This window comes from Macrobrachium nipponense, chromosome 10, assembly GCF_015104395.2.
Source record: "Macrobrachium nipponense isolate FS-2020 chromosome 10, ASM1510439v2, whole genome shotgun sequence".
NCBI lineage: Eukaryota > Metazoa > Arthropoda > Malacostraca > Decapoda > Palaemonidae > Macrobrachium > Macrobrachium nipponense.
The window spans coordinates 106,218,327-106,244,572 of NC_087204.1; the positions used below are offsets into that span (position 1 = coordinate 106,218,327).

A 26,246-nucleotide genomic window follows, 5' to 3' on the forward strand; every position below is an offset into this window, starting at 1 on the left:
TCAACAAAAACCAAGTAAAAAACAAGTTACTTCGTGAAAAAGGAGGGCAAAAGAGAGAGAGAGAAAAGAGAGAGGAGAGAGTGAGGAGGAGGCAGGAGAGGAGGAGACGAGAGAGCTGGAGAGAGGAGAGAGAGAAGGGGGGGGGGAAGGGGGGGGGGGTTGGGATTAACGACTGGCAACCCTTCTCTCCCTCTCCAGTCTTTTACTCCCCCCCCCCCCCCCCAACCACCTACTTACCACTTGACGTACCGATTACGGTAAGTTGGCCCTACAATCCGATTCCGGAAATTAAAAAATGACGAGCGAATGAGAGGTGGGGTGGGGAAGTTAAGCCCTAGAGAGAGAGAGAGAGAGAGAGAGACGGAGGGAGAGAGGGAGAGAAGAGAGAGAGAGAGAGAGAGAGAGAGAGAGAGATTTGGGGACAGGGGCTCCTTGATTATGACTCTCTTTACGTTAATTAAGAAAATATGCATAATAAAAATATAATGAATTTAAATGCAGTATGCGCGAGTACATGGAAATTATGACGGTAGGGAAATGGAAGGTTTATTATTTATTTATTAATTATTATTATTATTTTTTTTATTATTATTATTATTACTTATTTATTATTCTGTCCGAGAAAAGGGAGAGTTTCTGCTTGAACCTGAGTTAATTTTTCCCTTGCATTATTATTATTATATTATTATTATTATTATTATTATTATTTTACTTATACTGTCTCGCCCATTCTCCGAACAAATATATATCCCCTGTTGGATTGTATGAACGGGCTGTTTAGCCAACTCACCTTTATGGCAGTGAAGAGTACGCGTTCAACGCAAAAAAAAAAACTAAACCCGTTGAGACGAACAATTATTGAACTCAGCTAGTTTATATAAATGAGGGAGAAGACCCTAATTTGGAATTGGTATGAACATATTAGAATTTAGGCCAAAGGCCAAGCGCTGGGACCTATGAATCCATTCAGCGCCAGAAATAATGTTGGAAAGTAAGGAGGGAGAAAGAGAAGATGAACGGAGGTATAGTAAAAGGAATGAAAGTGGTTACAGCTTGGCCGAAGGGACGCTGCAAAGAACATAAAGTAATGCCTACAGTGCACCGCATGAGGCGAACTGACAGCACTATTCCACCACGGGGTAAAAGACTTCGAAAGCGCTGGCTTTATGGAGTGAAAGGGCACATAGCATGTACGGAATTAGACGTGACACTGGTGATCCTAGTGTTAGGGTGTAGTACGATGATAATGAAAATGATAATGATGATGATAAACAAAATGCACGTTAAAAAACACGCAGGATAAATAAAAAAGACCTTTCGAATTTGCGTAAGGAAAATATATTCGTAAGAATTATGAAACACGTTACTCATGTTTCCTTCTGGTTCTTCGTTTTAAAGGTAGTTTTATGATGAATATTATTATTATTATTATTATTATTATTTTATTCATTATTATTATTATTATTATTATTATTATTATTATTAGTAGTAGTAGTAGTAGTAGTAGTAGTAGTTTAATTGATAATATATTCAATATTCATTATATTATCAAGGTAGGTATATTACTATTTATATTACAGCTATTTACAGTAAATTCATTACTTCGGCAAGATAATATACTTATAACTTACAGATTGGACATCAGGAGGAAAAAAAGAAGAAAAAAAGAAAAAAACCAAATATATCCAAAAACAGGATGCAAACTGACTACGAAAATGTATAAAATCTTGGAAATTTAGAGGTGTGTTTTTAAAATACGCTAAGGATCACGCAATCGAGTTTTCTGTACAGCGTACAATGCCGCATGAAACTCTCAGTCACGGGCCATGAACCTCTCAGAAGGGGCCCATGAAACGTTCAGCCACGGCTCGGTGGTGGCCTATGTTATTGGCGCCTATAGTGCTGCCAGACGCATGATTATGGGTAACTTTAACCTTAGATAAAATAGAAACTACTGAGGCTAGATGGCTGCAATTTCGTATGTTTGATGATGGAAGGGTGGATGATCAACATACCAATTTGCAGCCCTTTAGCCTCGGTAGTGTTCAAGATCTGAGGGCGGACAGAAACATATATCAAAATGAGACGTGATTCATCCGAGTAGCAACGACAGCGACAAAAAAACAATGATGCTAGTAACAGAGACAGCCTCGACATCATCCAACCCCCTCCCCAACAACCTCTCCCTAGTTCCCTCCTCCACCCACTCCCCTCCCCTCCCCTCCCCCTCCCCTCCCCCCCCTCCCAGACAGCAAATTAAAATGAGAAAGGCCTGGGAGAGACACTCGTCACTGTTGACCTAGAAATTCCTATGGACGAAATTGGATTTGGAGAAAACCTCAGCCGAATTAGTCTGAGGATGGAATATATAGATTCAAGAACACTGTCTGACCAGAGATATATATATATATATATATATATATATATATATATATATATATATATATATATATTATGAGAGAGAGAGAGAGGAGAGAGAGAGAGAGAGAGAGAGGCCGGTCCTTATATAAGAAGATGGATAAACGAGGAGATAACTATGATTGCGCATTAGTCCAACACACATATATGTAGATATATATATATATATATATATATATATATATATATATACACACATATATACACATATATATACTATATATTATATATATACAATGTATATATATGCATATATACACATACACACATCTCCGACCTTGGGAAATAGACTGGCCAGCAGGAGACTGTTATAAAAAGAACTCGAAAAGAGAATTCGAAAGAGAGAGAGAGAGAGAAGAGAGAGAGAGAGAGAGAGAGAATAAGGGCGTGGATACACTGGCAGAATGGGCGGGCACAGGGGGTGTGTGCGCAAGAAACTCTTCTCGGGCCAGGATAGGCGGCCGGAGAGTGCGACTGGCACCGGAGAGGGGGCGGGGGATGGGAGGGAGGGAGGGGGAGGTGGAGGGACAGAAGGGGAGGTTGCACAATGCAATATGGGCGTCGGGCAGACCCACCCACCCACTTTGCAGCAGCTCTGTGATACCATATCACCCCTGTATGCGTGCGTGTGTTTGTGTGTCGCGGGGGAGGGAGGGGGGGGGGGGCGTGCAGGAGCGAGCAAAGGCGACGACGACGAAGCGCACGCACACACACACACACAAACACACATACACGCAATTCCTCTGGAACCTTCAGTCGAGATCCTCCGGCCTCGGCCTCAACACCAGAGAGCAGCAGCACCAGCATTCGCGGAGACCGCTGTATGGAGAGAGCACCACCGACCCTGTCTCTCTCTCCCTCTCTCTCTCACTCGCTCAGTTTCTCTCTCGCACACACACATATATATATCCTCCCTCCCTCTCTCTCTCTCTTTTTCTACCTCACAATCCCTCTGGTCACCTCTCAATGAGGAGAAGGTCCTAAGGAATCCTTGAGGATCTTCCGAAGACCTTTCCATTGGCTCCGTAGAACGTCTCTATCTTATTACCCTTCCCGAATATGCGCAGTCGAAATGCATCCGGTCCTCGCTGTCCCCCGCCGCCGTTCTGAGACGGCCAGGAGATGACCCGCTGCCGAAATTAAGGCCCCCAGGCACTTCCGGCTGTCTTGGGATATTCCCCCTCCCCGATATATAAATCGGCAGATCGCTGGACAAAATGGAATCGCCGATAAAGTAAGTCTTTCTCGAGAGGGAAGATCGATTAGTAGTGACGTAAATGAAGGAAAAAGAAAGAAAGAAATTACGTTGAGTCGCATAACAGGTAAATAGGAATTGTAATTTTGCCGTTTTTGACCCCACCCCCTACCGCTTGCGAAAACGAAATTAACACGATAATAATAATAAAAAAGTGTTTGCGAAAAGAGACGAGTGGCGAAAAGACGAGCAATAAAAAACAAAAAATAACGGATGACGAAGTGAAGAAAAAGAAAAAAGAAATAACAGAGTAAACTAGTCAGCGACTGACCAAGAAGTGAGGCCGAGTAATTTCTCGAGAGGAAGAAGAAGAAGTAGAAGAAGAGGAAGAAGAAGTAGAAGGAGGAGAAGTCTTTTTCTTTTTAAAAAACACATCGGAGACCACGTGGCGTCCGCCGTCCGTCCGCCATCACGGAACTATCGACGCCTCTCTCTCTAGAAGCTCCTCTTCGACGACGAGTTCTCCCGGCTGCTTGGGTAGAGCGCCACCACGAATTTCTGACGGAGCCAGGGATAGAATGCAGGTGAATTCTCGAATATTCTCTCTCTCTCTCTCTCTCTCTCTCTCTCTCTCTCTCTCTCTCGCTCTCTGTGTGTGTGTGTGTGTGTGTGTCTCAATACCTATCTCTCTCTCTCACCGTTGTGCTAAAGTTAAATATTCCATGCGTTATTCTGATTAAGCGAGGTTAAATGCAAGCGAAATTTTGAGGACGGATGGCAGGTGAATTCTCGAATATTCTCTCTCTCTCTCTCTCTCTCTCTCTCTCTCTCTCTCTCTCTCTCAATATGCCAAACGTTTGTGTTACGTCATTCTTTCCATTAAAGACTCTTATCAAGTAACGTGAAATCCAGGTGAATATATGGGGAATTCCTTTTGGGCGGGACAAGGGATGGAATGCACGACATTTTTCGAATAATCTCTCTCTCTCTCTCTCTCTCTCTCTCTCTCTCTCTCTCTCTCTCTTCTAAGCGTTGTGTTATCTTTATCCCTCAATTCGTTATTCTATATTAAATAAGATGATAAAGCAGGTGTATATTTAAGGAATTTCTTACCCTCTTCTTCTTCTAATCTCTCTCTCTCTCTCATTATTCTTTACCGTTGCATTACCTCCACATTTCCATTCAATACTCTGATCAAGCAAGATGAGATAAAGGTGAATATTCGAAGAATTTTCCCGCTCTCTCTCTCTCTCTCTCTCTCTCTATTCATCTTTTCCACATTTTACTCACAGCAATGCAATGTTTACCATTTTTATTACTGTAATTTAAATGTTTCTCAAAAATATCTCTCTCTCTCTCTCTCTCTCTCTCTCTCTCTCTCTCTCTCTCTCTTCCTTCTTTACTCTAATTTAGTCCACTGAAACTATTTTTTAATTTCCTTCTGTATTTGCCAAAAGCAAATTTATCTTTCTGTAGTTAAAAAAAATCGTATCACCTATATTCTGAATAAATGCTTATATCAATGCATATTCAATGCTTTTTTCCACGCGGCGGCGATGCTTTCCAGACTGAATGAATTGAAAGCATCGCAAGCATATCTCATATACATGCTTTTTATTTATTTATTTTTCTTTTGGTTAAGTATTTGTGGCTGCTATCTATGAAGCTCTGAGTTTTTCTTTATATTTTCAAAACTAACTACCGAACACAAACTATATATATATATATATATATATATATATATATATATATATATATATATATATATATATATATATATCTAACATACATATATACATACACATATACTATATACTACCCATATACATATATGTATATATATATATATATATATATATATAGATATATATATATATATATAATATATATATATATTCTGAAGGGATGACGTTTCCACCACCACTGGAAGCAAAAATGAAGCAGTTATAATGAAAAGAAGAAAGTGATTCCTTGTTCAATGAAAATGAATCTTCAGGGCACGTCTGGGGAGTTAAAAATGCTAAGCTTTTCACGGGGATGAATAAAAGCTCCAGGTGTTCATTCAACATGGGTGAAAAGAGTGTAGGATACCTATGCATAATGCATTCCAGATTATATCTGCGTCTGTCCCATATATATCTATGTATCTACACACACACACACACACACACACACACACACACATATATATATATATTATATATATAAATATATATATATATATATATATAGAGAGAGAGAGAGAGAGAGAGAGAGAGAGAGAGATTAAATTCACTTAAACGTACAAATCAGTATGACAAAATGAATCAGTAATACAGAGATAATGTAATGCATTTATTTATCTATTCATATTTATGCATTCACAATGAATGCACCCTTGCTCATTCATACACACAGCCATACATTTGATCACCTAGTAAATCATTTGTACGGAAATTATTTCAGCTTAAAATTCTTTGTAGAAAAAAATAAAGTTCCCCTTTTACAGTAGCTGAAATGATAATGGAGCGAAACAAGATCAGATCCTCAAGTTTAATGCGAGTTAATTCTCGCTTTCTACCTGTCATTATACACCTGGATAGGTAATCATTAAGCGTGCACCGTTCGAATCCCTTTTGCCAAACTGGGCGGGGCAGATTACGTGGCAGAACAGAAATAAGCAAAAAGTCAACATTCTTGTGAACGGGCAGTCATAGAAAGTAGAAGAACTTGATAAAGTAGTAAGTATGGAGGAATATTATAACGTAGTAAGTAAAGTTTAAAAGTAAAGTGAGAGGGTTTTTTTAATTAAGAAGTGTGTAGATCAAACAATAAATAAAAATGGATACATCTTGTTATTCCGTTACCCTTGTCATTACAGGATGTTATGTGTTAACTAAGCACCAATATTTTTTTATCTATTTATCCAACTGATGCCCTGAACGAAATATTTAGAAAAAAGCCAATTTACCAAAACCAGGTCGATGACTATAACAAAGAAAATTATGGGAACACCAAACTTTAACAATGAAAAAAAAGCTAATCTACAATATCTGTCTATGATTATGATGAAATAAAAAAAAACAGGGAAACAGCAAACTTTATCAATGAAAAAATAAAGCCATTCTACAACAAGATCACTTTATGATTACTTACACGTAAAAAAAGGTCGAAAAAGAAGAAAAAAAATTCTACAATAACGCCGGACTATGATTATGACAAATGAAAAGAAATATAAAAATTAACAAAAAACTTGGATACAGCAAACTTAAAAATAAATAACAAATGTATTGATTATGACAACCACAAGAAAACCTGAAAATAATGAAGAACGCTTTGTTCCCCCCCCCCATATAATAATAATAAAAGAAAATAATAATAATAATAATAAAAATAATAATAAATAATAATAATAATAATAATAATAATAATAATAATAATAACCATAACATAAACTGTGCCTAGTTAAATTTCTAATAATAGGGATTAACTTTCCATTACAAATGAATAGTGAATAATGAAGGCTGTACTGACCTTTTCACTGATGTAAAAGGAAATGTTACTGTTATAAGACCTCAATCAACGATATTGATGTAATTACTGAACGAAATTTACCATTTGCACCTAAATACACAGGATGAAGATATATATATATATATATATATATATATATATATATATATATATATTATATATACCATATATATACCATATATATATATTCATGTATGTATGTATGTATAATATATATATATATATATATATAATATATATATATATATATATATATGCACACATAGATAAGAATGAATTGACTAAATGAAACTTGTCCTATTTCATTGGCTATTCAGCGGAGATGATCATACTCGTAAAAAGAAAGAAAGAAAGAAAGGAAGACAAAAAAGTCTTCGTATGATAAGACGCACATAGAAGCTTTCTAATTTTATTTCCGAATACGGATATCATTCATATTTCCTCATTCATGAGTTCGCCTGTTTTTAATATACTTTGTTCCGTGTGAATAGGAATGGGGAAAACGGGATCAATACCTTGCGATGTGATACCGCAGGTAAATACAGGAACTCGTGTATATATATTTGGATGACATCTTTTGTTCATGGCCAGTGAAAAAGAACGTAAACAACTTTTTTTAGTAAATTAAATGCACTAGTGCCTTTCATAAAGTTCATCCTTGAGATGGAAGAAGAAGGAAAATTGCCACTTTTAGATGTGTTGGTACATAAATCTGATAGAATGTTCAAATTTTCTTTTTATGCGAAACCTACAAATATCTGTTCTTATGTACACTTTTATTCAAACCATCCATTTAAAACTAAGACGGCTGTTTTTTCTGCTATGTTTTTAAAGGCACTGCGGGTCAGCAGCCCGGAATTTTTGGATCAAGAAATTGACAAGATACGTGAAATTGCTGGCGATTTGAGGTACCCAAACTATTTTACTGAAAACACCTTTTGTAAAGCCCGATAAACGTTTTACGGATCGACAAAAACTGAAAAGTTCGAAAACAAAAATCTTTTAGTGCTTCCTTTTTATACTTGCTTCAATAACATCCCGAGATAATCAAGCCACCAGGAATTAATGTTGTGTTCAAAACGCTAGGAACGGTTAGAAACTTGCTTATTAGAAATTCACCTGGAAATGGAACAGGATGTATTTATAAGATTCCGTGTAAAATTTGTAATAAATCCTACGTGGGACAAAGCGGAAAGACATTGGCAGTTCGATTAAAACAACACAAATATAATGTAGGAACTGGTAATATGTCAAATGCATTATTTGTACACATGAATAATAGTAATCATGGTATTAACTGGACAGACTCCAAGGAAATTATGTTTTGTAAAGATTTAGTGAACAGAAATTTAATAGAATCCTGTATAATTAAACAAAACTGTGATAATTTATTAAATATCAGCCTAGGTTTATACAAAGTTGATGAAATTTTAACGAAGGGTATTTTAAAACAAGTAGGCTATTAAGAATTATGACTGTTCGGGAGTAGTTAGCGGTTTGTTTTTAACCTCATTTGTCTTACCACGAAGTCTTCTTGTGACTCTGTATTTGTTTCTTGGCACTTGTACCTGAACCCTGATGAGGTGTAGAAATTCATGAAAGCGCTCGGTTCAAGTCATTTCTTTTCACCCTTCTCCTGGCTGTATGCAATATATATATACACACACACACACACACACACACACACACACACACACACACACACATATATATATATATATATATATATATATATATATATATATATATATATATATACATATATATACATATATACATATACACACATACACACACACACACACACACACTATATATATATATATATATATATATATATATATATATATATATATATATATATTTACACACACACACATACATACATACATGCGTTATGTCCTCCTTAAAACAGATAGCACCTTCAATTATCTTCTCTCTTCTCTCGAGAGCTCTATTTTTTTTTTGTCTCATGACCTGCTCATAGGTCGACCTTCCTAATTCTTTTGCCCTTGTGTTCCCTCGTGACCTTCTCCGAGGTCAACTTCCGCTTTTGTTTTTCATTTTCTTCTCTAATGACCCTTTTCGAGGTCGACTACTTTTTTTTTCCTTTTCTTCTCTCCAGAGGTCGACCTCGAATTTTTTCCTTCTCTTCTCTAATGACCCTCTCCGAGGTCGACCACTTTTTTCATCTTCTCTTCTCTCCAGAGGTCGACCTCGACGTTTTTTCCTTTTCTTCTCTCCAGAAGGTCGACCTCCGATTTTCTTCCTTCTTCTCTAATGACCCCCTCAGAGGTCGACTACTTTTTCCCCCTCTCTTCTCTCCAGAGGTCGACCTCCACTTCTTTTGCCTCGTCCTCCCTCTAACACCCTCCAAGGAGGTCACGCTCCTGAGTTTAAATTGTCTTTCGCTTTCGGGTATAGCCCTAGGATACCGTTTCCGGTGCGTCGGAAATGAATGACGTTCTGAATAAGTGTATTACTCTTCAGCAGTTACCTACCGATGTCCCCGTAGTTTTGAACAAATTATGTTATGCAGTAGATCCTTATCCAGATCTTACGAGGTCTTTGTAATTCTGAACAACTGTGTTCTTCAGCGATAGGCAGCGATTACGAGATCTGTAGTTATGAACAACTGTGTTCTTCAGCGATAGGCAGCGATTTCGAGGTCACTGTAATTCTGAACAACTGTGTTCTTCAGCGATAGGCAGCGATTACGAGGTCACTGTAATTCTGAACAACTGTGTTCTTCAGCGATAGGCAACCATTACGAGATCTTTGTAGTTCTGAACAACTGTGTTCTTCAGCGATAGGCAACGATCACGAAGTCACTGTAGTTCTGAACAACTATGTTCTTCTTTTGGCAGTCATTACAAAATCCCTGAAGAAGCAGTAAATTATTCCAACGGAATAAAACACGGAATTGTCAGATTGTGGCAAAATTTTGACAATTCCGGCCTATAACTTTTATTTCTTTTTTGTATGCGAAGAATGTCGTCCATAGCGAAGCAGTATCGACAATAACCTTAATTTTGAACGTTGGCTTTTTATTTATGTTTATATACCAAAATGGCCTTGCAACATTCAAGTTGCATAGCTTATTCAGGTGGTGTTAGAGCTTGCTACGGTCTTTGGAATTATACTGATAAATAAACTGGATAATTTAATTTATATTACTAATGAATAAATTCTCACACTGTCAGAATTCAATAGTATATTACATATGGTTTTAGAGAATTTAAATAGTTATCGTGTGTATATCTACTGAAACGAAGATAATTTATGATTTTTCGTCGCTCCGCCCAAAAAGGATTTTGCAATAGCAGGTAGAACGTTAAAAAGCAGAGCCATCTTTTTATTATAGCATTTGCATAATACAGTATTCTCCTAAATCATCAATTATGGAAGAAGAAGAAGAAGAAGAAGAAAAGGAAATACATTTATAATAACTATTTATTCCTAATTAAACTGCTCAAGGCACAAGATATCTCACTCTGAAATATGAAATTATATGTATGTATATATATATATATATACATATATATATATCTAAATACATATATATATATTATATATATATATATATATATACATAAATATATATATATATATATATATATATATATATGATATAATATATATATATATATACACCTGTCGGCTGATATTAAAGCTATTTATCCCAATTAAATTGCTCGAGACACCGAGATATCTCACTTTGAAATATGAATTTATATATATATATATAGATTCTATATATATATATATATATATATATTATATATATATATATATATATAATATATATATAACCTGTCGGCAGATATCAAAGCAATCCCCGATTAAACTCCACACTACAAAAAAATAAATAAATAAAAAAAAGGACTACAACAAACACCGAACAAAACGCCCGTGCGAACGCGTGCATGCAATGCACAAACAACGCAAGCAATCGCGCCCGTTACCGGCGCTGTCATGAAAACGGGCGCGCGACAGAGGCGCGCTGTCGGCAGACCTCAGGAATGCGATATTACAAACCTTCCGCTTACCTGTTGGAGGGGGGAGGGGGGGGGGGGGGGAGGGGGGGGAGGGGGGTGGCGCTGTAGTGAGAGTCCGATTTGGCCAGTGGGGATTCTGCTTTAATGTACTATGCTTATATTTATATGCTCATACATACATAATCCGCACAGACATAAAACCATATAATTTCCCCACATTAGGTAATGTGTGTACCTGCATATGTGTATGTGTGTGCCTACGTACATCCATGCAGCGCTTACCTACTCTAACCAAACCCACCTAACAGATAACAAAGCGACCGCCACCATCACAGGAATCCCATTAAAACCAGGTAAAGAATAAATCAAAAATAATCCGGACAACACAACAGCCGCAAGAACCCGTTGATTATCCCTGTCAAAACAGAAAGAAGAAAAACGGAAATTGAAAAAAAAAGAAGAAAAATATTTGAGAAAATGAAGGCTTCAAAAACAGGCCATAAAAATGACAGAAATGAGTTTATCGGGCTGGCGGCTTTAAATGCAAAAACCGAATTGAAAGATAAATGAAATGGGAGTCGTGACTGCGTAGGACACACGCACTCACACACACACACACACACACACACACGCAAAAGTTCCAATGCATTCCAAATACATGGACACACTCGTTGTTGCTCGAAATCTAATATAGAATTAATCTGTTTCCGAATTAGATCAATTGGCTGTATAGGGGAAGGGAGGGAGGGAGGAGGATGAGGAGGAGGAAGAGGAACCCAAGGGAGGGGTGGTGATGCGGCAGGCAGGAGTGCCCAGGGAGAGGTGGGGGGGAGGGGGAGGGAAGGGCGAGGTGGTGGGGTTCCCCAAGGCGAAGCGGTACCGTCGTCGTAGTTCATCAAAAAGAGATTTCGATCTTGTTTTTTTTTATTTTTTTATTTATTTTTTTTTTGTGTTTCATGAACTTTTGGTGTTTAATTCCCCCAACTTCAATCTTCTTTGGACGGGAATTATATTTTTACTGTATTGCTGATTGTAATTTCTGTTTATTCACATGGCTCCCTCCTGTTAGTTTATTATATATTTTTCTTTATTGACTGCAACTGGGTAATTAGATTTAAGGATATGAGTGTGTATATATATATATATATATATATATATATATATAATATATATATATATATATATATATATATATTTATATATATATACGTGTTTGTGTATTCCTGAATACATTCATACATATTCATAAGTAAGCGCATGTGAAATTTACATGGACAAAATCAGATGAATTTCACTCGTATATAGGATCAGTACTAAATCAAGCAGTAATACTAAATAACTTGTAAATAAGTAAATATCACTCGATGTTTACATAAATAAAAGTTACATTTCAAAAGTTACAGATCAATTTCTGTAAACTTGACTCAATTTTCAACCTCACTGTTCACGAGGTGAATAGATACACTTTTCATTATGAGATGTACCCCATATACGGGCTTATAATCAAGTTACCTTCTTGTATATATGAATCCTGGTACGAAATAACTGGAAGCAATCGGCTCTTTACTAATTTTGTTTTTGTTAGAGACATCTACTCTTTTACACCCTTCGTCCTTAAAACAGTTGTCATAAGAAAAAAAAAGCCTACCAATTTACCTAATAACAAAGTTACTTGAGCCATCGTGTATACGGAAATATCGAAGCGACATCAAAGAGAATATTTGTAACTTACATCTTAGATTCAGAGCGATTATATTATCTAACTAGCAACAATTCCCAAAATCTGGAATTCTGTTTCTCAACCCTTGCTTCCATGATTGATTTAATGGCTTAACGCCAGCATATTAAATCAATAAAAACTTGCTTTGACGTCTAAAAAACCCAGATTGAAATTTAATGGGTTGTTACTAACCAGCACTATAAAGATCCATAGTAACATTAATATATATATATATATATATATATATATATATATATATATATATATCATATATATATATATATACCATTCAAACTGGATGGTATTTACCGGAGTTATTTATTCAAAACTTTTTTTTTTTTTAGATACCGTCCAGTTTTAGTGAGGTCCTTTTAGTATGATTATATTAATGCACTGAACAATCGTATATACGATAAGTTAATATATGTATGTATATATGTGTGTGTGTTTGTGTGTGTTTGTATGTGATTGTGTATGAGTTGTGTTTCTGTGTAGGCGCGCGTAGAACTTTAGGCATCGCCGCTCGTATCATTAGTTAAATTTGATATATTTAGTCCGCAGATTTTCGCAGCGATGCTGAGATTTTTTTTTCTCTCTTATAAATTCCTGTCTTAGTCTTTAGCCTCTATTTTGCTTCTCTAAAGATACCCGGCACTTTAGAATACGTCCCTGATTTAATCTGAACCCAGTACTGAACTTATTCAGCCTTCACTTGCAAAATAACTCTATGAGTCATATTTGAATTTTCACTAAACGGCCAATTTTCTTTGACATCGATCATAACTATAAACAGACAATTTTTTTAATGAACTTTCAAAGGACACTCATAAACGGCGCAAGCATCTCCAGCAGAGAGTAAGGAAACACTATCCCAAATATACTCTTTACGAAGTGAAAATTACCAGCCTTACCAGTATCTTAATATAGGAAAGTCAATCGCCTTGGAGCTACAGGGAGAATAGGGGTAATTTTCGTGAAATGAGATTTATATATTGGCGTATGTGGTTAATATGTACTAACACACACACACACAACTGCTCGCGCATGCGCATGACATCAAAAGCAAATTATGCGCAGGATAGTGTCTGGTTTGCAACTTTGCGGACTGAATTCGAGTCTTGAGCTTATTATTATTATTATTATTATTATTATTATTATTATTATTATTATTATTATTATTATGATCACATATTCTTTAATGGACAAAGCCAAAACGCCACTGATAAAAAAAAATTCCCCAGGAACAGACCTTGATTACTTTACAATCATAAACAGAGGAATGCAGAGATGAGAATAACCTTAAACGGTGACAAAGGTAACGGCAAATAAATAAATAAATAAATGAATAAATAATAACAAATTTATTTATTTATAAAACATAACACTTAAGTACAAGAGAACAATCCATATTATGGGAGAACTGAAGAACTGACACTTCCTTCGAACCTGTAGAACACCACTTCGGTAAAGCTGATTTCCGGAAATACCTTTATATGCCATATCTTCAATTGGAATTTGTGTAATTATTAGTTTATTCTACTAAGGAGTTGTTTCTTTATCATTATTACATTAATACATGCCCCTTTTTTTAGACGTTATTTCCTTGTCATAAGTTCCTCGTTGGAAGAGTGGTTATGTGCTCGCCTACCGATTCGGTTGTCACGATTTCGATTCCTCTCTCTGCCAACAAGGAATCAGAGGAATTTATTTCTGGTGATTAGAAATTCATTTCTCGATATGATGTGGCTCGGATCCCACAAAAAGCTGTAGGTCCCGTTGCTAAGGTAACCAATTGGTTCCTAGCCAGGTAATCATAACTAATCCTTCGGGCCAGCCCTAGGAGAACTGTTAATCTGCTCAGTGGTCTGGTTAAACTAAGATATACTTAACTTTATTTCCCTGTCATGAATGCATAGCACTTTTAGTGCACGTCGTTGGTAATCTTCAGCGGTCATATCATGCGTTTATGAAGACTGTTGAAGAGGTTCCAATACCACAGAGCGCTATATAGTGACACCTCAGAGTAAAACATTGCTACGTCTACCAAATCGCGTAAGACGCACTGTCTATGGGGCTACGGCTGTAGAGCTTAATGGTGAATGTATCGTATGGAAGGAACATTATTTCGAAACAGCAGAATAATGAAGTGTTTGACGGCATTCTAAGTATAACAATTCACGCTTTGAAGAAAATACTATAGATACATTCAAGGGATTTTGTCCCCACGAGCGGAAATTTTGTAATCAAGTCTAAATTGGTTCAAACCGTCCGCATAAATGACCTTGATTTAAAGTTGATTCGCCTAAAAAATTTAATTTACATTTATTAAATAATTTCTTAACAAATATTCAGACAACAGTAAACATAACCCCATATATATCTGACAGCTACATAATCATTTCAATAGTCTTCATACATACAGCAAGGAGAGATTGTGATAAAAATAAAATATATTTCATAGCAGTAAATATTATATCTCTAAGCATTGCGGAGAAGGAAAGGTATTTACCAATAAAAATACTAGCTCACAGAAATACCGGTAAATATCGAGTGATATTCCAATCCACGGGAATTACGATACAGGAAGCGCTGAATTAAAACTCTGCTGGGTATAACGCATTCTGCGTATCGTGACGATATTGCTATCGTAACCAGCCAGATGCTTACGTAACGCACATAAACACAAGGTAATAAAATGTTTATACGAGTGTAGTAGTATATAATGAGTAGACGTCATGGGAATTACAAATTAAGGAAAGCGTTGCCTTAGAATATACGATTTATACGTATGCACTAGTTCATGCACGATGTATAACTCGGGAATAACCTCACATACTAAAAATACACCTGATTATAAACGCTGATGAAAACTGATCGATCAGTTTTCATCAGCGTTTATAAACAACACTAAAAGGCGGAAAGAAGTGGCAGCGATGAGAAACATGACCTTTTCGTCGTATTCATCGTGAGAGGAATTTCGCAGAGAGATATGGAGATGAAATTAGGAAAGACAAGAAAAGGTCTGATCGGCAGCTGGCATTTTTTTTTCTTTTTTTGATGAGTTACTCCTAAGATATTCATCCTTCTCGAATAATGACCGAGTTCGATCTCCCTTTCCGTATTTATTTTCCGTTTTATTCGTTATGTGCAATATTAATATATATATAGATATAATATATATATATATATATATATATATATATATATATAATATATATAGACTGTCTACCTATGCCTCAAGTAAAGAAATAATTCTTTATGCGGAAATTGCCATTTCTGGTTTGCCAGTGTTAGTAACTGGGATCTTTAATAGATTAAGTAGTCAATGACTCTACTGATTTCAAATCTCTCTCTCTCTCTCTCTCTCTCTCTCTCTCTCTCTCTCTCTCTCTCTCTCTCTCTCTCTGTGTGTGTGTGTGTGCGGAAGACAAAAAATTACACTTAATCAATTTCAAATCCCGGGTACAATACTAAACCACCAATTCTAGTTTAAACACCCTTTTTCAGAGAGATGATCTGAAAATGATCACATTGCTCATTATATTTGCTGTTTAATTTTACTTAGTTTTATTTTGTTTATGTTCCGAATGTAGGAATAATTCTTTAAGCGAAATTTTTTTCTTTTCTGATTATCCTACGGCAGCGAATATGATCTTCTCCGGATTATGTAGTCAGTGACTCTCTCTCTCTCTCTCTCTCTCTCTCTCTCTCTCTCTCTCTCTCTCTCTCTCTCAAGCAAGAAGGTATATCAACAACAATTCAAAGTACCGCTTATGCAAATAACATCCAACATTATTACATTACTAAGTTTAATTAACATCATTGTTTTGGAAAGATTATCCGAAATTGATGTCGGCACTACAATATTAAAAATTCACGAATGGACAAATAAATACCGAAGATAAAAACACAAGTCATAATAAAACGGAATAAACAAAATTCATGAGAATTATACAATGTCCGTATGGAAACAGTCCAATCTGACGAAATACCAAATAAATGCAATGCTTTAATAACAAAAATTTATGTTAATAATTTTTCGGATTTACGAAATAATCAGTCGACAGTCGACTCATAAGTAACTGTCATTCTGACAGTTACCTATCAACTGCGCGCGGAGATTGTCAATTCGAGAGTAATCCGTCTAAACTTACCTTCGTCTACTTAACTGCGCTATTCTAAAAAAAAAATCTGCGCGCTCCCGCGCATCTCTGCGCGCCTATGAATCTTGCCTCATAACGCGGTGTTGAAGCTGGTTTGTTATTAGGTCAGGTGGGTTTTTACTTTTTACAGACTGATCTCTGATCGAAGCCAGGCTTGGGATGTCACAAGTTACCGGCTCTCTCTCTCTCTCTCTCTCTCTCTCTCTCTCTCTCTCTCTCTCTCTCAGACTACTGATTCATCTACTGAAGAGAGAAACCTATAAATGTACTGTTCGATCTTGAAAAAGAAATAATAACCAGTATTATTCAACAAAAGTGCAAAAGGATAAAAAAAAGTGTATAACAAATGATATACATAAAAAAGCGCAATAATCTCTGTATTATGGTTGACATCTAAGGTCCTTTATTTTACTCAAGTTATAGAATAATTTATGTCGGTGTTTTCTTCTCGTGTGATAAATTTGTTATGTCCTTTGAAGAAATATTTCTGCATTAGGAGAAATATCTAAGGGTTATTTAGGAAATATGGCTTATTTTTCATATATTTTTTTTTTTTTTTATAAAACAACCTTACTTTGAATGAGTAAATTCACTGAAAATCTTAAAACTTAAAATACATTCTCATAGGAAAATGAGTACAGAAATAGTTTGCTTTATATTTGAAAATCATATTTAGGCACGGCAAAATTTCTGCAAAATATGAATTAAGTGCCACAAAATCTCTGCAAAATCCAATTTAAGGGCTGCAAGATCATATTGAGGCACCGCAAAATTTCTGTAAAATATGAATTAACAACCACAATAATCTACGCAGGAATAAGTTGAAAATGATGATAAAAATCTACCTGTATAACAACTGCTCATTATGGTTATTTTCCATATTTTGGAATTTTATAAAAGTTTCCACATTAGCAAAGTTTCACTGATCATGTTCTAAGGCAGTTCGTGCAATTCGTCTTATCCCTGAATATATATATATTATATAATATATATATATATATATATATATATATATATATATATATATATATGGTAATGTATATAATGTATGTATATTATATATAATATATATATATATATATACATACATATACATACATACAATACATATAATTACATATATACTATATATATATATATATATATATATATATATACTAATATATATATATAATATTATATATATATATATATTCAGGATAAGACGAATTTAAAATTGACTAAAATATTGATATACTTGTTATATGAAAATATTCAGAAAATTCACATTTGTTTGGCTAAATGTTCGTAATAATTATCCGCCCAGACAAAAATCTTAGGCTGGTTTAAAATTTTTCTGAATATTTTCATATAACAAGTATATCAATATTTTAGTCAATTTTAAATCCAGTTAAGAATCCTGTTTGGGTGGATAATTGTTAATTATTCTGTGGTCGATAAATATGAAATATGAGGGTAATTATAAATAGACCAAAATAATGTAATTCAGTCAATTTTAAGTCAATATGAAATCTTGTTTTGGAAAGCGTTAATTGACCTTCTGACGGCGCTCAGGAATATTCCTGATGAGCGACCTCCAACTTGGCTCCGTCCGGCGCCGAGCTTGGCGAAGAGACGGATTTTATAGCCGCTTCACTTAGATTTTGCAGAGGTTTTGCAGCGCCCGCATTATATTTTGCAGGGATTGTGAAGCTACCTAAATGAGATTTAGCAGCACAGCACGTCAATTAGATTTTGCAGAGATTTTGCAGCGCCCGAATTATATTTAGCAGGGATCGTGAAGCTATCTAAATGACATTTTGTAGCACAGCACTTCAATTAGATTCTGCAGAACCTGAATTAGATTTTGCAGAGATTTTGCAGCGCCCGAATTATATTTTGCAGCACCTGAATTATATTTTGAAGAGATTTTGCAGTATTTAAATTATATTTTGCAGCACCTGAATTATATTTTGAAGAATTTTGCAATATTTAAATGATATTTTGTAGCCCCTGAATTATATTTTGAAGAGATTTTGCAGTATTTAGATTATATTTTGCTGCACCTCAATCAGATTTTCCGGAGATTTTGTAGCCCTTACATTAGATTTTGCAGAGATTTTGCGGCACCTAATTCATATTTTGCAGAAATTTTGCGGTACCTAAATATGATTTTGCAGCTCCTGATTAGATTTTGCAGAGATTTTGAGGCGTCAGCAACCTAAAACAGATTTTGCAGCAACCAAAACAAAATTTTGCAGCAACCTAAAATCAAGATATTGCAGAGATTTTGCAAGACATAAATTATATTCCGCGGAGGCTCTGCAGCACTTCAATTATATTTTGCATCTGCCTAAACTATATTTTGCAGGAAAGTCGGTCTGCTTTGCAAAATTGTCTGTTGAAAAAAATAGATCAGAGGCAAATTTCTATTCCATCAACCACCAATGAACAAAAGCAACGGTTGGTTAATATTTAAAAAAATATAGGATTGCATTCCGAGTGGAAATAAAAAAAAAATAAAAGTTTCAAAATATGGAAACCTGGCATTTCAGAAACCAAAATTCCATTTTTTTTCTACATCAAGATGCAATAACACCAATGTACAATTTGATTTTAGTATAAGTTACGTGCTGTGAAATTTTCATACGTTTTTGTTTGCAAGAATTTGTATTGCATTAATTATTATTAAAATTATTATTATTATTATTATTATTAATTATTGAACGACTTCGTTTTCTTTCTGAGAGTTCAATTCAGAATTCCGGTCGCATGAAAAATTAGCCCCCCCCTCTCTCTCTCTCTCTCTCTCTCTCTCTCCTCTCTCGCTCTCTGTATATATATATATATATATATATATAATATATATATATATATATATGTATTATATATATAAATATATATACATACATATATATTATATGTATATATACTTAACTATATAGTATACATATAATACATATGTAAATTAATATATATACATATATATATATGTTATAACAATACATACATACCTGCATACATACATACATACACGGCGTTCAGAAAGACCGCAAACCGCCGCCCGCCGACAGCAGCGCAGTAAAGTATCACTGGGTCCGACCTGTACCTGGATATAAAAGGAGGAACAGATCGTCTGAATGAATACCAGGTATCCCCGAAACAAATCCCTCCTTCACCCCCCCCCTCCACCCCACCCCCATCCACCACGAGTGAGTGAAACGGTGCACATCCAGGATCTCCCTGCCAGGATTACCCAACGGTTCAAAAGGTGGATCTGTTATACATCAGATGCGAAGAGAGGGAAAAAATCTATCTATCTATCATCTATCTATCTACTATAAATATCTATAAATATATATATATATATATATATATATATATATATATATATATATACTCCTAGACTAGGGAATACATTCTTTGGGGGTTTTTTTTTTGGGGGGGGGATGGGGCTGAATAGGATCCTGTGGGCTAGGGGTTCGTAAGCCCCCTTACGTCACATGGGTATGTTATCTCAGGGCTTCCTTTGGGTCAATGGGTACGCATAGTATAATATTTATATATATATATATATATATAATATATATATATATATTACATATACATATACAATATACATATACATATATATATATTAATATATAATTATATATATATATATATATATATATATATATATATATATATATATATATACACGTTCCTCGAATGATTAGTAATGAAAGCGACCGAATAATTTACACGAAAAACAAGTAAGTGGCTGTCTTTCATTTTTTTCAATTACTGCCTAAATATAAGCTGACTTTGTAACTAACAGTTACTCTGCGTAAATATACCAGGAGCGGAAAATCACTTGTTCCAACGTATTCAAAATTCTATGAATTCCAATGATAACGTTCCTTATCTAAAAAGTTACAATGAACCTAACGTAAACTGAAAAAAAGTTCATTGAAAATAATGTGAAATAGATCGAAATACTAACATTTAAAATTCTAATAATTGCAATGAAATAATTTCATTACTTACGTACAAAGGGACGATGAACCACACGTAACCCGAAAAGAAAATGAATTGAAAAAATGTGAAATAGTTCGAAATCCTAAATTGATATTTGTCTCTTTCATATGAATCTTAGACGCTTGCATGATAATCCCAATTAAAGTCTACGTATTCTTCAAAGTTCATTTGCCGATACTTTTTAGTTATGTACCCGAGTTTTGAATAGAGTACCCCGAACTCATTAAGCGGATATGCAGTTAATGAATTAGCCTTGGAATAACAAATACTGTCCTAACGTTCTTTAGTTTTTATTTTACAATGGGAAATAATGAGTAGTGTAACCTGCACTTCACAAACTTAATGAATAATTCCTCTTATGAGAGCTTTGTGAGTTTCGTTGATGAAAGGTGAATATAAATTAGTATCGTTTGAAGGAATATATAACTATGTATATATACAATTAATATATATACATAATATATACACACTTAAAATATATATATATATATATATATATATATATATAATATATATATGTGTGTGTGTGTGTGTGTGTGTGTGTGTATAATATATATATATAATATAATAATATATATATATATATATATATATATATATATATATATATGTAAGCTTGAATAAGTCAATTTACAGCAAATCATTTCCATGTAATTTAGCGTACCCTTTGAGGCAAACGAGAATTTCTGTTAAAGAGGAATTCGTAAAATATGAAAAAACAATTAAAAAAACTTTTTATTAACTTCCCTGACTCCCAATACGCCTTGATATCATCTACTCTTTCATTGTAATGTGGTCCTTTTATATTTCGCGTCCATTGGATTATGTGGATTGTTCAGCTGCCACTGGAATCTCCTTTTGCCCTGTTCCTATCAATAAGGAGGTATACGATTTTTTGACGGATTTGTTTTGTGGTACATGAAGAGGTGTCTCTCTCTCATTTTATATATATATATATATATATATATATATATATATATATATATATATATATATATATACGGGGTTTGCTTTGTGGTGTGGTACATGAACCCTCTCTCGTAGGTCTCTCATTCGTACTCTGTCTGTCTGTCATTATACAACGAATTACTCTCTCTCTCTCTCTCTCTCTCTCTCTCTCTCTCTATCTCTCTCTCTCTCTCTCTCTCTCTCATTAAAGAGGGTATATATAAAGTTCACGGAAGGCACTGACGTCAATGGTTGATATTTTGCATAGTTTGAAAGGCAGAGCTCACTGTTCTCAAGTTAAAAACACAAGAAGAGAATCGTCCGCCGTTTTTTTTAGACGTTCTGATCGTGACGCACATCGGGGATTTTAAATTCATTCGTTCACAGAGAGGCTGGGAACGTAAATTGGCATTTGTTGTTTTAAAGGTATCATCATCAATTATGAACCAAGAGTAGTATGGTTTTTTTATGTATGTGTTTTTTGAACGGCATTGAAAGTCAGGGACCTAGATCTCCTCCAAGTTGATCTTGCAAAGATCCGAAAATTGGTAGTTTTAAAAGATGTGTTATTTTAAAAAGTTTTCTTTATTTTATTTTATTTTTTAAAGCAAAAGCGCACATTATATGAAGTACTTACTGGTAAAGGAATTTCAAATAAAGGACCGAAAATTGGTAGTTTTAAAAGATGTGTTATTTTATAGTTTTTTTTAAGCAAAACAGCACATTATATGAAGTGCTTACTTAGGAGGAATTTGATATAAATGTCCGAAAATTGGTAGTTTTAAAAGATGTGTTATTTTATAGTTTTTTCTTTTTTAAGCAAAAGAGGACATTATATGAAGTGCTTACTTAAGAGAAATTTGAAAATAAAGGACCGAAAATTGGTAGCCTTAAAAGATGTTATTTCATAATTTTTTTAAGCAAAAGAGAACATTATATGAAGTGCCTACTTGGGAGGAATTTGAAATAAAGGACCGAAAATTGGTAGTTTTAAAAGATGTGTTATTTTTCAGATTTTTTAAAAGCAAAAGAGTACATTACCGAAGTGCTCACTTAGGAGGAATTTTAAATTAAGTTTTTTTCTACTTTATTATTAACGTATTCCGCAATTCCCTGGGATACTGAAAATGCTCGATATTAGTACTTTAGACTTTAAAAGGTACTATTGAGAAGCTAACCTAAACAATTAAGCTAACATAAACAATGAGTATAAAACAACACCACAGAAATAATGAGAGATCAGGCAATATGTCCAGTAGTTTGTTTGCACATATGAGCAATTTCAGCCATGAAAAACAACAGACAAACGCAAGAGACCTGAAGACTCGGAATATAATAATGTAATAGAACCCATAAAAAAGGAGAAATTTGAATAATCAGGCGATCACTGGTCCAGGTCAGTACAAATTCGGTTGGCTCTTTGTAAGCCATATTCTACATTGTGTAGGATTTAGATATAGGTTATTGAAACAAGGTGACGTTAGTGAACGATCTGACTTTACTGTCAATTAGATATATATATATATATATATATATATATATATATATATATATATATATATATATATATAAATGTGTGTGTGAAAAGTTGACATATCTTTACATACGCACGAGAATACCAATACACACAACTACGTGCATAATCATCTCTATTATACCTATTCGCTTGCAGTTACGCGAATCGTTAAACTACATTCCTACGGCCTGTCTAAAATCGCCCTGCCAGAGTATATACTTTAGCGAGATCCAATCCTTGCGCATAAACGGCAAGGTCTATCACCCCTCCCTCACCCCCACCCCCCCAACTAAACAACCAAATTAAATCTACCCTTGAAATATTCTAATGGCAATAGAAGTTAAACCCACATGTTGGGTTTGCCCGGTTATTTATAGAAACCGATTTCGATATAGAGTTTGCGTTGTCATTAAACGCCCCGGATGCGGCTGCCAGATGTACGGGTTTGTTTACATTGGAATCAAGGACTGGGATGGAAATCTCGCGCCTGGAACTCCTCCTCTGCTACTGCTGCTGCTGCTAGCCCTCCTCCTCCTCCTTCTCCTCCTCCTCCTCCTCCTCCTCCTCCGTCCCCTTTTCCCCCCTCAGCGGAGAGAGAGAGAGAGAGAGAGAGAGAGAGAGAGAGAGAGAGCTGTGTCTAACAGACAACAAGCAAAAGAACAATCAGACCTTTTGTTGGATGCGTCCATTTTACAGATATTCATACAAAAGATTCACAGGAATATTGAGAGAGAGAGAGAGAGAGAGAGAGAGAGAGAGAGAGAGAATAATCCTACATCAATCTCTAACAAAAAGGATAAACAATAAGAATTTTAACTATCGATTATTCTGCAACATTCATCTGTCAATGGTGAGAGAGAGAGAGGAGAGAGAGAGAGAGAGAGAGAGATTTATTCTCAATCACTGACAAAAAAAAAAAAAAAACAGATATATCTAAGAATCGTAATATAGACTGTATCGAATTATTTTTCCATTATCAGTTATTTTATAACAACCATTTACGATATTACTTGATCTATTGTTTTAACCTATCGCTGACAGAACATTTGCTGAGCAGTAATTGCGTATTCACGGTTACAGCGTCATTAGCATATCTATCTCCCTAGGAGAGTGTAATTAGAGCGAACATAATCGCTATATGTATATCGTCCATTCGAGTCCGCAAACATAGATGCAAATTTGAGCGCATGCGCAGATGCATTGAGATGATACCATATAATATATCATATATATATATATATATATATATATATATAATATATATATATACACGCGCACACACACACACACACACACATATATATATATATATATATAATATATAGATATGTGTATATGTACATATATATACATGTATGTATATAGTATGTATGTATTATGCATATATATTGTATGTAATATACACATGTATATATACACATACATATACAATTTCATTTGTGGTAATTTGCAGATATCCATTTTTATATATATTGTATATATATACATGTATATATATAAATATAGTTTATATATACACATATATATGTATTATATTTATATATACATGTGTATATACACATACATATACAATTTTATTTGTGTTAATTTGCAAGTGGTAAAAAGTCACTAGTCCATTAAGTAAATCGTTCGAGTTCAGAGAAACCACTGACGAATCTTTTTAAAAGCACTGACAAGTCTTTTGCCCAAGACAATAACAAACTCTTCGGCTGAAATCCAAAATCCATATCACTATCACCAATGCATATATAATTTCACTTTAGTAAGTCTTTGCTAATAATCTCTTTTTCTCACTTTGGAAGTGGCTGTATCAATGGTTCGATGAGAACCTTGTGTTTTTTTTTTTAAATGGTATATATGGAGATATTCCTCGAGATTTTTGTCAACTCGAACGAGGTAATCTTTTTTTTTTCTTTTTTAATTTGTAGGGTTAATTTTTCTTAAGAAGGGAAGTGTTAAGAAAATGAAAATTCTTTTATTTATTGTAATTAACTTATTTATTATAGCGTATATATATATATATATATATATATATATATATATTATATATATATATGTGTGTGTGTGTGTGTGTGTGTGTGTGTGTGTGTGCGTTTACATATATTAAGTACGTATGCATATGTATATCTTGAAGTCTAAATTCAAAAGAGATTCCAATTTCCTCACCAACAGATTAATTCACTCACACCTCAAGTGGTGTCACTCTTAGAATGTCGTCTTCGGACGCACGTTACAATCGAATAATTTCCCCCTGTCTTTTTATGTCTCTAAAAAGCCCGGATATGGCCGAATCAACAAGTTTCCCCTTTTTCCATCTTTTCCAGGTCGTTTTTTGGGGAGGAGAGAAAGCGCGAGAGGAAGAGGAAAGGAGATTGAAAGGAAAGAAAGGAGAGTGACGAATTCAAGAGAGGTTCTTGGACAACCAGCGAGCTTATCTCCCGCACCGCGTTTTCTATAACACGTCAGGTGTCGCCCGAATCGAGAGAGGGGGGAAGACTATGAAGAGAAGCTAAGGTCCCACCCACCTCGTCCTCCTCCCATTCCATATCGGCGCGTTTTTGCGGTCATTTTCCGGTCTTTCTCCCATCTATCATCTTTCCTTTTATAGGGTCCTGTCACTTGTGAGTCACCCAGAGAGACTCCGCGGGGAAATTATGGAAAGGGACCGATCGGATAAACGGTGAGATTTTCCCGAATCTTGAACCATTTTCGAAAAAATTAATTTCGTCTGAAAAAAAAAGGGTTTCTATAAGGTTTTATGATAAAAAAATATAAG

General features: G+C 34.8%; 1 protein-coding gene across 1 annotated transcript in view; it reads left to right on the forward strand.

The window, feature by feature from the left end:
* The first annotated feature begins 3,157 nt into the window (after positions 1 to 3,157).
* Positions 3,158 to 26,246, forward strand: part of LOC135223877 (lachesin-like) — a 196,580-nt gene continuing 173,491 nt past the window's right edge. The window contains exons 1-2 of the mRNA XM_064262784.1: positions 3,158 to 4,197; positions 25,795 to 26,246. The exon at positions 25,795 to 26,246 is cut by the window's right edge and continues 1,158 nt beyond it. The gene's annotated coding sequence lies outside the window, so the exon portion shown is untranslated. The remainder of the gene's footprint in view (positions 4,198 to 25,794) is intronic.